The sequence below is a fragment of the Pavona decussata genome, unplaced genomic scaffold (assembly GCF_977016875.1).
Source record: "Pavona decussata unplaced genomic scaffold, jaPavDecu1.1 SCAFFOLD_24, whole genome shotgun sequence".
NCBI lineage: Eukaryota > Metazoa > Cnidaria > Anthozoa > Scleractinia > Agariciidae > Pavona > Pavona decussata.
Genome location: NW_028145447.1, coordinates 20,173 through 36,989, shown reverse-complemented (window position 1 = coordinate 36,989; position 16,817 = coordinate 20,173). Strand labels below are relative to the sequence as shown.

The 16,817-nt window shown below is 37.6% G+C and overlaps 1 protein-coding gene across 3 annotated transcripts in view; it reads right to left on the bottom strand.

Moving 5' to 3' along the window:
• The window catches only part of LOC146485839 (desert hedgehog protein-like), a 46,737-nt gene that overhangs the window by 22,148 nt on the left and 7,772 nt on the right, over positions 1–16,817 (bottom strand). Inside the window, exons 2-4 of one of the 3 annotated variants that reach the window (XM_085102783.1) lie at positions 14,811–14,890; positions 12,107–12,186; positions 353–424 (exon numbers count right to left, since the gene is read on the bottom strand). The gene's annotated coding sequence lies outside the window, so the exon portion shown is untranslated. Of the gene's footprint in view, positions 1–352; positions 425–12,106; positions 12,453–14,810; positions 14,891–16,817 lie in introns of those variants that run through there. The other 2 variants (XM_085102789.1, XM_085102788.1) reach the window with 2 other exon arrangements.

Here is a 16,817-nt window from a genome sequence, read left to right as displayed (position 1 = left end):
CGTTTCGGTGTCTTCATGACGCCATTGTCAAGGAGAAATAAAAAATTACAGAGTCTGCGGCAAAGTGTATCAATAAATTAGCATATAGTGTTTGAGGCTAATTAAAGAAATACTTTTGCGCGAATAGAGTCGTTTTACACGTTCAGAGTGGGTTTTAGGTCTCTGATGAAAAGCATTTCGTTAACCGAACAATCGAACTTATTTCTACACTTTTTCAGAATGCTAAAACGTCTCAGTAGGTCTTTCGGGACTTCGCCATGCTGTTCGTGGTAGTGTTTACTGTAATGTTGGTTTGTCTTAATCACCGATGCAAACGTTAACTTATACAGTGCTTAATTATATATCAACTTACTCAAATTGAGTCCTGGCTGAAAGGCTGACGCCGTCTTCTGTCCCGCAAATCAAGGTATGCCTGTCTCAAGAGCTGCGGGAAAAAAATGACATGGGTTAAATTAATTGCAGTGGTCTTAAGGCTTTTGCTTAGTAGGCCACACCTTTATAGGTTGGAAGGTGACAACGATTCATAACAAACAGTTCTTTCAAAGAGTTTCGTGCGAAGGTATAATCAGATTTTAAGTTCATATTAAATGGCTTTCGAACGAGGATCGTCTTTTTAAGCCTTTCAGGTCCAGAGTTAATTCTCATGTGAATTTAATTTAAGGTTCCAGATTTGATGTGAATGGAGATTGTATTAAACTAAAGCCATTGATTAGAATGAACTACTGAGCTGAACTTTAACGCTATGCCTTTCAATTGCTTGCAACTGAAAGTATTGCAGACTAGTTTTTTTTTTATTCAACTTTCAACTCTTCAGTTAGCAGTGGAACACAGTGCTTCCATTTAATAATCGTTTTAACATTGCTAACAGTACTAAAATACCACGAGAATTATGAATAACCTTCCTGTCCTCAAAACGTGCTGTTAGTCAGTTTCATGGAAGTTCCCCGTGCGCAAAATACAGGTGAAAAACAATGGACTTCACTGGGAGAGTTTGGTTAGGCTGTCGAAAATACTTGGCTTTGCGTTTATCGCAAGAACATAACAAACCTGATGACGAATTGGGTGTTCCTCCGGTGTTTGAAAGAAAGCTTAGGCATTTTTTTTTTAGAAATTTAGAAACTTCCGGGATATTTAGATAAAAATCCGTGATATACTGGGTACATTGAGTATTTTCTAGGTTTAGAGAGTTTGTTTTGAGTGGTTTCTTGTCTTCTGAAGCTGTTTTGTTCAATTAGCTGCCAACAGTAATCTGATTGAACGGTTTCCAAATAAATAATGTATCCCATGAGACTTTTAGCAGCAAGTACAGAATATAAAGATGAAGCAAAAGTTCTGCTTAAGCTCCTAGTACGTTCAGTCCACCGTAGACGAATTTGACGTCTGACAAATTTTAATGCCGTCAATGACGACCCGAATAACTAAAGCGTCTGTCCCTTTTTAATTCAAACCAGTAATATTAATTACAATAATAACAAGATATTTAGACTTAAAATTTTAATATTCGGGATTTTTAGAGATGTCTGGCGGATATTTAAGTTTTTCCGAGGAATTTCCGAAACGATTGTCGGCGGTTTTATGTGACTTGTAACAAAGCCTAAAAGTGATTGTGTTTCCCGCGCTGAGCGCCAGTTGCATGTTTTCCCGCGCTTGGCAGCAATTTGCTTTTTTTCCCGCGCTTGGCAGCAAGTTGCTTTTTTCCCGCGCGTGACAGCAGGTTGCCTTTTTTCCCGCGCTTGGCACCGGTGTAATATCCGGTGTTTTGCCTCGAGGTCTGATTGGTATGTAACCTTCCTTCCGTTATTCGCATCTTTAGAAGTTGCTCGACAGCGATTATTTGGTTTTTTTTTTTTTTTTTTTTTTTTACGATAATCACTTTAAAACCAGGTCTTTATCCGCAAGCTTGAATGTAGGCGGTGTTGCATAAGGGAATGTTTTGTGACTTGTCTGCGAGACAAGTTACATTAAACATGTTACACTACACAACACTAACTTGAAAAACTTGTTACACTGCACAACACTAACTTGAAAAACTTGTTGCAATGTTGCCACGACGACTTTACCTTTCACAACAGTTGTGACAACTCTGCAACAGGTTTTCCATAACATATGTTTTTTTAACTTGTCAGATTAGGCGCAACGTAGCAACGTACTCAAAGTTACAAGAAACATTATTTAGTTGGTTTTATCGAGTGAGTTGATAAGGTAATTCAAGAGCTCTCTTCACCGAGGCCAAATTACGTTATCAACTCTGTTTCCACGCCCCCACCGACACAGCATCACATTTTCTTTAGAAGGCTAAGCCCTGCATATAGAAGAAACATTACCGAGCGTAACATCGCCGCTAGAATCCTTTGCTCCGCACAAACGCGTAACGCTGTGCCACTGTGATGTATTCTAATTATTTTCGTGCTTTCGTTAAAGTTCCGCGAAAAACAAGCGGGCAAAAGTTTTACAAACAAGAGAAATGTGAAGATAATACGTTTGCTTGCTGTAACGCAAAACACATATGGTTTCTTTATTGAAGGCCTCGATCGTTCAACTTGACAATAAAACAAGATTGTCAGGATTAAAACTCGGTTTGTACCTTACACGGTTTTGTACGTGAGTTGTTAAACTTTGCAAAACATTTTGTAGCCAATTTCACTGCAGCAATTCAGTTTCCTCTTTTCAGCTATGCAAAGGAGAAGATATATATAATTATGCTTCAGGATACTATACTAAAGCGTGGCTGAATCAATCTTTTTTTACAAGTAGATTGTTAACCAAAACAAAAACAAGTAAACAAAGAAATGTTTTTGTTTTGTTTTTCATTTTTAAACTTAAGGCCTTTGGAAGTAACTTCAGCCTAACCTTGTTGTACATCACGAACTCTTACAATGACCTCTTTATCAATAAACAAAAAAATGTTTTTGTTTTGATTTTCATTTGTAAACTTAAGCACTTTGGAAGTAACTTCAGCCTAACCTTGTTGTGCACATATCTCGAACTCTTACAATGACCTCTTTATCAATAAACTAACCGAAGCAAAGAACGCTCTGTATATTTATGTCTGTCTAGAAGCCTCTTTGAGTATCGTGTTAATCCAGGATGGTCACGTTTCAGGGCCTTGAATCTTTCAACTGTTAAGACGAGGTCAATTTCTCACGCTATTTTAAGCTTTCATGTCACATGTAGTCGCATCTCCAAAAGAAAAGATTTCAGAGACACGAAAATGTACACGAAGTTTGTCATTTTTAAACAGTCCATTTCCGAGTTGCTTTGAAACTTATTTTCTAAAATAATTAATAATTCATGAAAAGAAAACAAAGGAAAATACTACCGAGAAAAAGGTTTGGAAATGTAATCTTAATTATTATAAAATTTGGTGAACTTTTGCTTCGATTTTCTCCAAGAATTATTAATGGTTTGAGAAGCTGTATCAAAGACTCGAAAGAGTATTTCATCCTATTTCCGAACACCTCGAAGTTTGTTTAAAAAAAAAAAAAACGGGGCGCACTTCTCGTGTTTGGAAATCGAATGAAACACTCTTCCTTGTGTTCGATGGATCACATGAAAGTTTCGATCCGCGCCAAAGTATTTATTTAAATTACTCATTATGTTAATCTAAGATCTTACTCTGTTGAGCTCGCTTATATTATTAATTCCTTGAGAATGGCGTCATGACGTCGCCGAAACGTCGGAACCTTATATCGTTAGTTTTCACTTGCCTATGTATTTCGAAAGCACTATTAATTAGAAAGTTTTTATGATAAAAATTGCTTTTCATGACTAATTTTCATGTGAAAAGCTTTGCACGAAGCTTCACTTCCATAATGAGGTTTGAAGCAACTCGGAAATGGTCCATTCATACATTGCTGCTCTTTTTTTTTTTTTTTTTCGCGTCGAAAAATAATTCAAGTTACATAATCACTATGTGCAGTATGCAGGATGTTTGTCGCATGAACCTAGTTTAATGGCCTAGAGCATCGGAACTTAGAATCGGAGACAACTCGTGAGAACTCGGCGAATTTTCTTTATTCACCATATTTTGATAACTGATATGGCGTTAAAACGTACCACTGATAATGGATCCTTTCTGTACAACTGAATTTTTCATGTAATAGGTGTTGAAGCGTCGTGCAACAAGTTTGTGGCAACTCAAAAAAAAATTGAATTGGTACATGCTCTGTAGTTTGACTTTTAAACAATTGTCCTCTCTAAGTATAAAAGCGCATTACTGACTCAGTTTCTGTTATTGTTGCACGCATTTCTACATCAATATTTTTAGTTGGAGTAGGAAAGGACACTTCCTTAACCCTTTAATCAGTGATCAACATTTAACTTCTCCTTACAATACAAATACTTGAACAAACATACAGGTCTTAATACAGCCTTTTCTTAACCCTTTCTGTCCTAACAGTCATCAAAATAAAATTTCTCCTTGTAATGTCCATGTTTTTTCAGCCCCTCAGGTCATAAGAATTAAGAGTATGATCATCCAAGGTGAATTTTCTTGATTATTTAATAACTTCTCCCCAGTACTTTAATAAGAAAAGTATGGGGACAAGATAGGAGAATTTGTTATTTGATATTAGGGGTTAAAGAGTTAATACAGACGTCTCTGTTTTGTGACTGTCACGCTCCGTGTCGCGATCGTGTTGGAGTTGCTATTGGTTCCATTAGCAATATTTTCAAGTTTCATATTTTTCCTTTCGCCTGTGCCGAAGTAATGCTAACGGATTATTATTTCTATCAAAAACATTGCCTTATCATGATCTTGAACCAGTGCTAAAAAACATACTTTGTTTGGACAATGACATTTTTGTTTAAGAGAAAAGACGCTGAAAGCTGTATGTCGGTATGTCCACGCTAAACAGAACCTCTTTCCCCCACCCCACCCCCACTCCAAACTCCAAACTTACCATCCCCTTCCTCCTGGGTCTGAGGAAGTCGCATAGGTTAATATTAAGCCCACTTCTCTCTGTATCTATTCTTCCCAAGACTTCCTAAAGCTTAGATTAAAAATGCTGCTGGAAAATTTGTTGCCTAACCTTAATCAGTTGTGATTCTAATAGGAAAAACGTCAGCAAAATCGGCAAACATCGACCGAAAGATCGAGAGGAGAGAGCAGACCTCAAGACCCAAGAATATGCACAATAGCCAATTAAATTTGGTGAAAAACGTAAATATTTCGGATAAGTGCTTTTATACATTTCTTCATACGATCAAAAATTGGCTGTGGTAGCTAGTAATGTAAATATTGACCATATTTCTTAATACCTTCAGTGCGTCAACTTAGAATTTTTCATAGCTCCGTTTTAGGGATAAAAATAGTTAAGACCACTTTAGAAACTGTTAGACAAAACAAACTTACTTTCCTAGGTATTGATACCTAAAGTTACCGTATGTGGTTACAACTTTTGAGTCTACCTGTGGCGAAGTCCTCACTTGTTACCAATCAAATGAAAGCCAGAGAGTTGTACTTTCCTGCAGTTTAATTTTGATCGTCTATTCTATTTAAAGCAATTAGATAACTGTCCGATCTGGTCTTTGGTAGGTTAAGGGTTAATTGCTTAAGAGTGGCCTTGCCAACTTTTGGTAATAAACAGATGTCTAAGGGCATTGGCAAGGTTTCACTTCGTCAGCTTAATCACGTATGTCGAAAAAGCTTCTCTGCGCTTACTTACGATCAATATCAAAAGTTTGGAGTGTCGCGGTCTGAAAAAATTAATTATGTTTCTTCCTGGACTCTGTACACTTTGAGTTGCGTTATCTAACCATGTTATCGCAATAAACACATACGCGTGCTGTCCCCGTGCTGTCCAGGCCAATCAACTGAAGGATAACAAACAACCGCTCGTGATGTCGAGCACGCGACTTTTACCCCGCTATCACAAGCTATCCGTTAGGTTTTCACCGCGAGTTCTAATTGGTTCGCTGCGCTAATCGCAGTGATTTGTCAGATATGATTAGTGTAGCTTTCATCTTCCGCTATAATTTTCGTCCGTAAAACTTCCCTCTCAAAATGAGGGCTTTAAAAGCCACAGCTATGTGTCCTACTTCCTAATGACGTACGTCATAAGTCATTTGAATTTTTCAATCTGAATGAAAAGAGAACATTTTCTAGCTATCAATCTACAAGTGCTGTCGTTCGAACTTTCAGGGCGCAGTGGGTGAAATTTTTCATGATTGTTGATGATAGTTCTTCTCGTTTGACCACGCGTATGATAGTTGATAATAGTGGATGGTAGTTTTGACTATTATCAACCATCATCAGAAGCCTCTGTTAATAGCGTTTTTTTTTTTTGCGAAGTCAAAACTAAAAGAGTTTCCCTGTTGAAATAAAGTATCTATCTATACAAGTCAACGAGAAAACTGACGATATGAGTTCTAGAAAGGGCACAAGCAATACAAAAGTTAGAGTTTTTACCATGCACTCGGATGGGTTTCGTTTCGTTTCGTTTTCTGTTCGAATCCAGCCTAGGTCGGAGATTTTTTACTTTGTCTCGTGCTGTAACAGTTGCTTTTGGGGAATTTGGCTCCGTGGCTGAGCGAGAGATGCCCTGCTACCTTGCGAGATCTTTTACATCAAGTGGACCAGATCTTCTTCATGGAACATAGCTTTTTTTGCAGATCTTGACTTATTCTTTTACAGGTAGAAATCGAGCTTTTGCTGAAGAATATTTGTCATATAAGACCCGTAACCAATAGTATTTTGACAACTCAATTTCACCTGCGTAAGCATAGCAAATGGAGGAATTTCTAAAGATATTACTTTTCGCGCCTTTACAAACTGAAGCTCATTTCTTATTCGAAAGAACAGTAGGTGTTCAACATCAAGGTGTTCAATATCGTAGCCTTTGTGGCCATCAAGTAAACTAATGCTTGATGGCAACAAAGTCTGCGATATTTCCTAAACTGAGTGAGATCTACTTTTACTAAAAAATGTCCCGTAACTGTGCGATCTCCCATTTCCTTTCTTGGGCTAACGCTCAGCGGGAAATTTCTGGTTCACTTTAACACCTTAACATACACTGCAGAATTGATTCTCTGATCTATCAGTTCCGTTTTCAGTAGCTTACACTTTCACGCTTTCCGCACGGAGAAAACGGAATGAAAACCTAAAATAAACGCGACCGCATACACGGGGCACTATCACTTGATAGCCGTTTAGCAGAACTTTGATCCGTTGTTATTTTATATCCTTATTCTTCATTTGTTTGTTTATTTTAAGCGGAAATTTAAGAAATTTGTTAACTTTGCACTCCAGTGCTATCAGACCGTTTAAAGACTTTTGATTCCTCTATAAAGTGTACTAATTACACGTGCGCGTACAAAATCCTCCTGTAATCCGATTATTAATCAGAGTCGCTAATGAGGCTTTTAAATCGAGGCGATTAATGTATAAACTAAACAAAAAGCTTTTAAGTCCGTTTTCAGAGCCAACTCGAAGCACAATCTCCTTCGGTACTTCTAAAAAGCTGTAGAAGCATTTGGCGTGATTTTCCCCTATCTTACGCAATCGATGAATGCCAAAAAAAAAAACCACCACTACAACCTTTCTTTGTGTTATTGAAAATTCATTAACGTTTCTGTTAGATACCTTATTGTTTTTTGCAAATTCTGATAATTTTTGCATCGTGTGTACTTACTTTCTCAGTCTCGTGATTATCACACTTGGCATTGAACCGATATTTTTAAAAAAGGAATAAAATACTGATCTCCTTTCGGTAAAATTAAACGGATTCAATTTGTTAGCCTTTGATTGCGTGGGTGTCGCGTATACAATCACCGAAGATGTCACAATATCTTTTGGTCATGTTGATTAGCAACAAAGTAGCAGTTTGCCAATAACTTAAAATTCATGGGTGGGAAAAAGGCATTGGCCTGTTTTCAAGATGGTTCGAGGCCGCCTACTCTGGAGGCGGAAAGTGATCTGGAAACGCCCTTAGGAGAACGTTTATGTGGAGTAAAATATCCTGTTTAAGGACACTTAGAACAAAGATTCCGGCAAATCAAACTGACTAACCACAATCCCACCCTTCTTTCCAAAGATCTTTTCAAAGAGCTCGAAAGTATCACATGAAAGGCTCCTCTCATGAAGACTCGAAGAGACAACACCGACCGCCCACTAAAACGGGAAACGAGTACTTCTAATTTTAAAAGCGTCAACTGAGTGGTTACATTTTAGGATTTGCATGAACTTTGAGTTAACAGTTACAACCATCTTGGACAGCAGAAAATCACTGATTTGATATCACCTTTTGAAAGTACTGTGCAGCATCTAAGAGGTCTGGCACTTAGAATTTCGCCCTCCGACACCTGAAGAAGGCTGTTTTCGCCAGAGTACACAACCATTTAAAACCATTCTACCGGTTTTATCACTCTCTGCTTTTACATCATTTATTTTCTATATGACGCCAATTAGTTCATCAGTTTGGTTCAACGTATACGAGCAGGATTATCGTCCACGGTTGCTTGCTTGAATGTTTAATAGTCAAACGTTATAACCCTTCTGTACAGCATAGTAATTTGGTAACCGCAAAGAGATTCGAGTGATAACGTTTTTAGCGTTAAGCGGTGAAGTGAGTTGTTAAACAAGAAAGTTAAACTATATCGTGATATGGTGTCCAAAGTTTGTTTTCACACTTGCAGAAAGTTCTAGAGTTTAAAGCGCCTGGAGAAGACAGAACAGTTTCCATGATGTTTCCGACCACAAGGGTTCAAAAATGGCGTATGGGATCGAAATGTGGTGGTAGATAAAAAATCATTTTCAAAGAAAGAAAAAAATTAAGAAAAGACAAAGTAAAAGAAGAAGGAAAAAGAAGGTGCAAAGGCACGAAAAAATTTGCACAGTTCTCACAGAATGAAATGGCTACTTCATGTTCAATGTCGAAGAGAAAATTATACTTAGGTTCTTTGGGGATGAATTTGAGGCTGTTTTTTCTGTCAACTGTTGTTCGTTGAAATTGGGGGAGGGAGTGGGGTATCTAAAAACAATTTGAAACTCCACTGCGCTTTTCTCCGCACAAAATATTTATACAGATGTGAGTAAGGAAAAGAAAGTATATTATTTCAAAACAGCAAAAGGGATGACAAGTCGTGTCGGGAAAATCTGTCTTCATCTTAGCATTTCCTCAAGTGTGAAAATTAATCCTTGTTTGGGATAATGCATCCTCATAAGTGCACAAAATTCTTAGTTTAAAACGAAAGCAAATACTGTTTACTCGACGAACCTAAATAACATGGCGCGCGTAGTACTTCTGTTTTTTTACAACGCGGAAACTTAAGAAGAATTGTTGAATTTCTGCTTGAACAACTTTATTGTCTATTGGTGTCAGATAACTGAATCAAATAGCCACGTAAGTGAACATTTCCGATTACATTAAGGACCATTTTCACCTCTCATTTGGCGGCAAATCAGGCAAATTCCTTCAGCATGTAATGCACGATTGAAAACAGGCGAAATCTCAGGTCTTGAATACAGTTAGATCACTAAAAAGGTTAAATCACTCATCGGAAAATCTACAGAGAAACGTACAGAATTCATGTAACTGTGTACGTCGCGGTGCTGTGTGTCTTGCATGCTGTTCGGTCGCCCATCTTCCCTTTGTCGGTGCATGTGAACGCATCGATAAGCTTCAACATCACTCCTCAATTGGCAGCGCGGGAAACTAACTATTAGAGATAAACTATCTAGGGGTATAAATTAAATTTGAGCCAAGGCAGGTCTGATAACTGCGGATATCAATTCGGGATGGGTTAGATCTGGTTAAGAGGTCATGTTCGTATGGCTCGACTTGCAGTCATGTTGCGTTTATCAAAGCATACATATGTGCCATATTGGGAGAAGCATTTCCGTTCGTATACTGACATTCTGTTTTCGTTTAAAGTAGTAGTGTTGACGTATAAAGTGTTAATCAAATGGCAAGGATTTTCAAGCTGTGTGAGATAGTTTATAGGAATATAATCACAGCACACCAATTTCCTCTTTAAATCTCGATAAACTAAAGAGAGCTGAACTCCTTAATCTGCGGCCTAAGTGAGGAAGAATTCGCGAAATTGGGCGATTAGAGATGGCCCGATAGATAAGCTGAGAATAGATCCATGCTTTTATTGTTTTAAATGGTTGTCGTCGTTTAAGCTTAATTTTTTTCAAAAGAGTTTCTAGAGCTGGAAGCAACTGTTTCACGAATTAAACAATAAATGGCTACAGTCAATACATCGACGTAACATAATTAGGTCACGAGTTAAATTAGTTACTTCGCGCGCAGGCTTGCGTGCCGTGCCAGTTGTTATTTTTTTTGTTCTAAGGCTAAAACTCTCATAAAGATGCAGACGAGATCGGAACATGTTGTCAATGCAGGATGTGAGGTGAACTTCCCACGATGGTCACAGAGTTAAGAGACTCAAATTTGTCAAACAACAAGTAAATCTCAGTTTATAGAGTCAGATCGTAAACGATTCCTGCCTTATCGCTTGCGAGTCAACCAGAGTTCACCTTTGGCGGCCCTCCGCGGGCTGGCAACTCCCCAATGCAATCAGTAAAATCTGTCTCGTTTGGTTAGTCACCACGTGCCAAATATTTGTTCAATGGAATAAGGACCACGCGAGTGTAAATGTGTTATAAATTTTCCGCCGTTACGAGAGCACTGGTTTTTGGTTGAAACTGACCCGAATCGTGACGAACGCGTTTGAGGAACGCTTGATAGGTACTTTCCGCATTAGACGCGTGGCTACAATTAACACGTTTAAACGTTTTTAAAAATATCCATGAATCAGTGCTTGCGTGAGGCTCTCCGATTCTCCTCTATCTTTTAAGTTGAGCATGTTTAATCCTTCTTACGGAAATAAAGGCGCCAATGAAACGCTTTAAGAATTAAAAAGGCTTTTTTATTTTAATCTACGAACAGTATAACATTCTCGATTGATAAGCCATCTGAAAAGAAGGAATTTAGACAAACGATTTAAACTCTCTGCGGCGAATAGCATATCTCGGAATTAGGCAAGAATGTTTTAATTTCAGCCACTTGACCGTATTGCTAAATTGAGCAAAGTTCGGAATTCAGTGTACTTTGGGTTGGATTTTCCAATCCACGAAGGGGTTTAACTCAGATCCTCTTTGGCAATCGGAATATTTAGGATTATTACAGCGCGTCAATTAGAATTAGGAATGTCAGTTATTCCATTAGTATAATTCTGTTAGGATAAAATCTTTAAAATATCTCAAGCTGAGAAAGCAGAAAGTTGAAATTGCAGAAATAGCTCTTTAGTCAGACACAACTGGATTCACTTAGCCGGGCAATACAACATGTTCCTTGTTTAGTCAAGTTGAAACTATGTGATTTAAACAATCAACAAGCGTGCGCTTTTAACTGTTGATAAAACAAACTCGATCTTAATAAAAGCGAAGTGTATGATATGAAGTTATCGTTTGCTTTGATAAGATTTGTGTTTGTTCAGTTGAGACGTGTCGTGATCGTCCACTTAGGCTTATCTAAACGTAGAAACAAGCTGAGTCAGGCAGAAGTCACTAACTCTCTAAAAAAAACAGCTTTGTATATCTTCTTTAGAATCATCTCTGCTTTTTTTAAATATTATTATTAATATTTTTCAGACGAGACGACAAAGAAAAGTTAGTTTCGTCTTGAATTACATAAGAACAAAGAGCAGAGCTTCATACTGTACTCAATTGCCAAAATCAGTTAAGTTCTCGTCCTCTAAGATAACTGCGAACCGGAAATAGTGTTTCATGTACGCAAACCATGGTTTCGTTGCGTGATAATCTCAGAAAATAAGACATTCTCTGTTTTCCTCGATGGTTAAAAAACTAGTTCCGTTGTGGTACGGAATAGAGGCTAATTGTTTCAAGAAAAGTTGTTTTTTCTTGGTTTAATGTAACTTTGAAGGCAGTTAGTGATACGTGTAGCGTTAAGAGCGTCCATGCAGAATTCTGAAAGAGTAATTTTGCTAAAAGGATAATTAAGTTCGAAAAACGGTATGAACTTATTGTATTCTGGCGCGCGGAAAATTCCTACACGAAAGTCTACAGAGGACAAACATCTTTCAGCAGTTGACTATTAGCGGCAAAATGGTTTGTGGAATTAGAATTTTAAATGTTTCATACCTGAAAATGAGTCTCTTTAGCCACAGATGTAATGTGCCCAACTGCGTTAATGCAATGCTTGGAGTCTTTTGCCGTCAGCCCTCAATCTGCAATTGCACGTCACAAGTGAGAAAAGAGCTGTCACATACTTGATATAAGCCAACTTTGGCGGTCTCTTTAACCTACGCATAACGAGTGAGCTAATTGGCCTTTTTAAAGCTGCATAACTTTTGTCGCTCGCACATTTGATACTAAAATTCAAGATGGATAAACAGCCATTGGTCCCTCACAATGGCCTATAGCACAACTCGGATTTAAACTTGATCCGTTCTTGTAACGTTGCTCGGACTTCAGGTTACATTAAATCCTAGAGTGAGACTTTTCAAAAGAAAACTGTTGTACAATGCCTGAAACCGCTCGTGTCTTAAATCGAAAAAAGGGCAAAATTTTGAAAATTCATTTACGAGGTTGAAAGTTTAAGTGATTTTCTAATGCGCTTATATTTCCGTGCAGGTCATTTTCTCTTAAATGTGTTTTGCGAAAGTAACGAATTAAGGGGTCACTCTGGTTATCTTGGTTAAAAAGACACATTTCCCGAACGATAAATTGTGTTTGTCTTATATAAGAAGAGCCCTACACGGAGTTAATTGCTGTCTTGTTCGAGACATGTTGCGGAAGTTCCTTGTTCGAAGTTCGTAAAGAAAATCTGCTGAGGCTTTGACAAGTAAATAGAGCTATAAAACACTCCTTTTATAAACAGGTGTTTCAGTGTGTTGTAGGCTATGTTTGAAGACTTTGAAAGTAGCACCGACACATTTTTGGACAATTTAATTCGATAACATCAGTACCGTGAATCGCTTTACACTCGATCTAAACTTGGCTATTCGACGTCAACAAAACAAAACCCCGGCCTTGCTTCTTTTTGAAAGGAAGGAACACTCAGTGACCTGTCTGGAGCAAAAATTCTCAAGGTTTTATCATTTGAGATTGAGATCTCGAGTTATCAGGCATAACCGTTTGTGGGGCATTGCATGAAATCTTAATTAAAAACGTGTGACAACGATTCAACTTGATCATGGAAGTTACTGAGCAGTTCTGAAAAACTTTGCTAAGCTGTTTATTGTGTTATTATTGATAAATACTTTCCAGTGGTGCTGATTATTACGTTCGGTTCATGTGCTCTTGAATTTGAAGTCCGTGAACAATGTTTTCCTTATCGTGCTGCTTCAACCTTTCACAGATTCCGATCACCGATGTTTATTGAGCTAATCTAGTAGTTCTTTCATTATTACTAAAATGAACTTTTGACTTTTGATTCTTTGAGCCATACGTTCCTCTTGTTGGTTTTAACTCATTTTGAGCCCGTCACTAAACATTCTTGTAAAAAAATGAGAAGTACTTGCTTGTGGTGCTGCTTATTATGCTGTACAAGGTAGTTCTAACTTTTGAGTCTGTGGATGAAATCCTAAAGTGAGACCATTCAAATGAACGCTACTGAGCATTACTTTCCTGTGGTGCTGTTTATTATGCTGTACAAGGTAGTTCTAACTTTTGAGTCTGTGGATGAAAACCTTAAGTGTGACCATTCAAATGAAAGCCACTGAGCAGAACTTCCCTGAAGTGCTGTTTATAATGCTGTACAAAGTGTTCTACATTTTGAATCTGTGGTTGAAATTCTAAAGTGTAACCACTGAAATGAAAGCTACCGAGCAGCACTTTCATGTGGTGTTGTTTATTATGCCGTTCAAGGTGGATTAAACTTACCTAACTCTTAGCCAATTGATCGGAAATCTTGTAAAACGCGCGAGCTTCTTTTAACATTAATTTCGTGCAGCGCTGTTCATTTTTTAACTTTCTTAAGTGGATTTTTTAAACATTTGTCAGGTTTTTCCCGTTAGTACTTGAAAGAGATAAAGACGATTTGCATGTCTGATGAGTCACCTTTTAGCTCCACCCAACAAAATGATACTGTATCCAACAAAAAAATGTAAAAAAATCGCCTGGAGAACGCACTGGTGATGATTTTGGAATTTCTTTTATCGCTTCTCTCCTAATAGCTTGGTATTTATGTAATGAATTGCTCCATTAAGTTATCGATAAAAATGTATGGACCTTCCGATGAAGCATGACATGGTCACCAGAATATTGGAACATTAAATATTACATCTGTCATTCTGCGGTTTGAATTGACGCAGTTTAAGCTAAGAGCCTCGCTAGTAATTATTCTCTTCCTCTAATTGGGTACTTTAAAAAATCTAGCTTCTTCGTCTTCTTTTGTTATTTTTAAAAGCCGGCGTATATTTATCAAAAGTTAAAACGTGATGAGTCCTTTGTGAGCGTCGCTAAGATTCAGCGATTTCCTCCATTGAAAATTTGAACTACAGATGTTAGTAACTGAACTTGACGAGCGAAAACTTTACTCCAAGGAATTTGAGGTGAATCGAAGACGGAAGTTGTATAATTCTAGTGATCTTCTGAAAATGTAAAATAGAGTTAATTTCGATAAGAATGCACAAGAGTTGAATCAAGTGTGTCAGAGTTTTGCAACGAATCGTCAATTTTAGTGACGGAAAGTTAATTAAACTCGACCGATGACGCAGCGCATTACAGTTGGCAAAATGAGAGCAACATGCAGTTTGAACTTTAAAGTGTGCTCGGCTCTTGTTCTCAATTGATTCCAATTAAACTCTTAATTTAAAAAAATACTTAGCAAAACTATCACCACCTTACCTGGGTTTCAAGGAGAGGAATGGTTTAACCACTGGTCTACTTGCTTCCACTTAGCTTTACGCGCAGACTTCCTTCCTGAGCGGGTATTTATACAGAGAAAAGAAAAGGAAATTGTGCGTAAGTAGACAGGCTAAATATGGGCAACTATTCCCCACAGTGTTTAGAACCGGCTATATCGGGTTAATAAGCCTGGGGGGAGGTACTCCCCTATATGAGCTGTATGGTTAAGTGCGGCGCTAAAACTGTATGGCTTTTGAGCTGTTTTGTTCTGAAATAGGGTATATAGATTTTAAACTTTTTGGTTTGAATGTCTGAAAACGGGCACGGGTTTTTGCAGAATGGTTATGGATTCTAGAAACCAGGTCTGAAAATGGGTGTGAATTTTAGAACCCAGGTCGACGTTTGTCAAACTCCCTAAAAGATTTCGTGCCCAAAAAACATTTTACATACACAAACAAATTCGTTACCAAAAATTCAGTTTTTGATAATTTTGAAAGCGAAAACATTTTGGGTCAGTTCTTAAAAGACAGTTTAGACGGTGTTTAACAAAACCACGTCCACATCCTGGACTAGAAAACTATTTATCTACTCAAAATAAACCACTGATAAACAGATTTGGGGGCCCACTGATTGTCTTAAGCCGCGGCCTAAGTTAGACTCTGTTTAAATAACTGGCCCGTAAAGTTTACCAGGATCAAGCCGGAACACTTTGAGTTTGTTTGTACGAAAAAAAACCCCGGCAGTCTATAGAAAAGCGATAACAAAAATACCTTTCGGGACCGAACATTGTTCAGTTTTTGAGAAACGCACAACACTTTTGAAAAAGGTTACAAGGGATTGACTAGGGTCAGGTTTGGGGAATCGAGCAACACATCCCCCACCAAAACCCCTGAGTAGTAACCCCCCGGGGTCATAGGCAATTATATATAACCTATATATATATATATAGGACAGGGGTGTTGACTTTTAGTCCGCCGGAAATGTGGGCTCAATATTAATTTGTTGTGACCAAAATACACGTAAAGTACACTAGCCTCCAGAATTTTCGGATGTTTTTAAACTTGTCTGGAATTAAGCCCATCCGGAATTTTAACAGGTCAAAAAGTTTTAAACTTTCGAAAACATTTCTTCGTTTGTAAAAAGTTGCGTGAAAAAACTACTTGCATTTTACTAGAATTAGCGTTGTTCATATATTGTTTATCATTGCCGCTACTAATTATAGTGTAAACTACGTATAAGTTTTTATTAATTTATAAAGTTTGTAATTTAGCGTTGAAAACCCCCAGCATAACCGTCCATAGGCATCTTCGGAATTTATTTATTTATTTATTTTTCTGAGTTTACGTTTTCCAATAGCAAGTTGAGCAGAGGAACATTTGTACAGTTGAACAATTTTATTCCTTCTTGTATGTTGAGGTACTTTTTTAGCCTGATAGTTGCAGTTTTTATCCGTTTTTCTTCTTGTAATTTGCTGGTTAATGTCCGAACTTTTGTCCGAATTTTGTCCAAAATAACAAAATTCAACACAACATTTACTCCGAAAATATTTGTCCGAAATTAATGCAACTGTTTCCGTTTTACTGTTTCTCCTTAAAAGGAACTACAATCAAGGCAGATTGGTGATTATTTTAAGGAGGTTTTTATTGAATTTGTTATTGTTATGCTTCTGATGGTATATTGGCACAGCTTTTTCACAAGAGTATTTACGATGAAAATATTAGTGAACTTCACAAACCTGTCTCGAGGAAACTACGGTATTGTCTGTCTGACTAAAATGGACTTTTATAAACGTTTACCTATTATTTTAAGTTATGAACAGTTTGAGAATACCACGCTTGTTTTTAAGCAAAGTTGCCGGGATCGGAAGTAGTTGAAGAGTAACCTCTCCTATTATATTCTTTCTAAGCAGAGAGGAAATTGGCCTCTTCTGCGGCTCGCAAGCTATACAAAGGCAAGCTCGCAGAGAAAAACGTGGAAATACGTGGTGTCAACAATGTTTCAC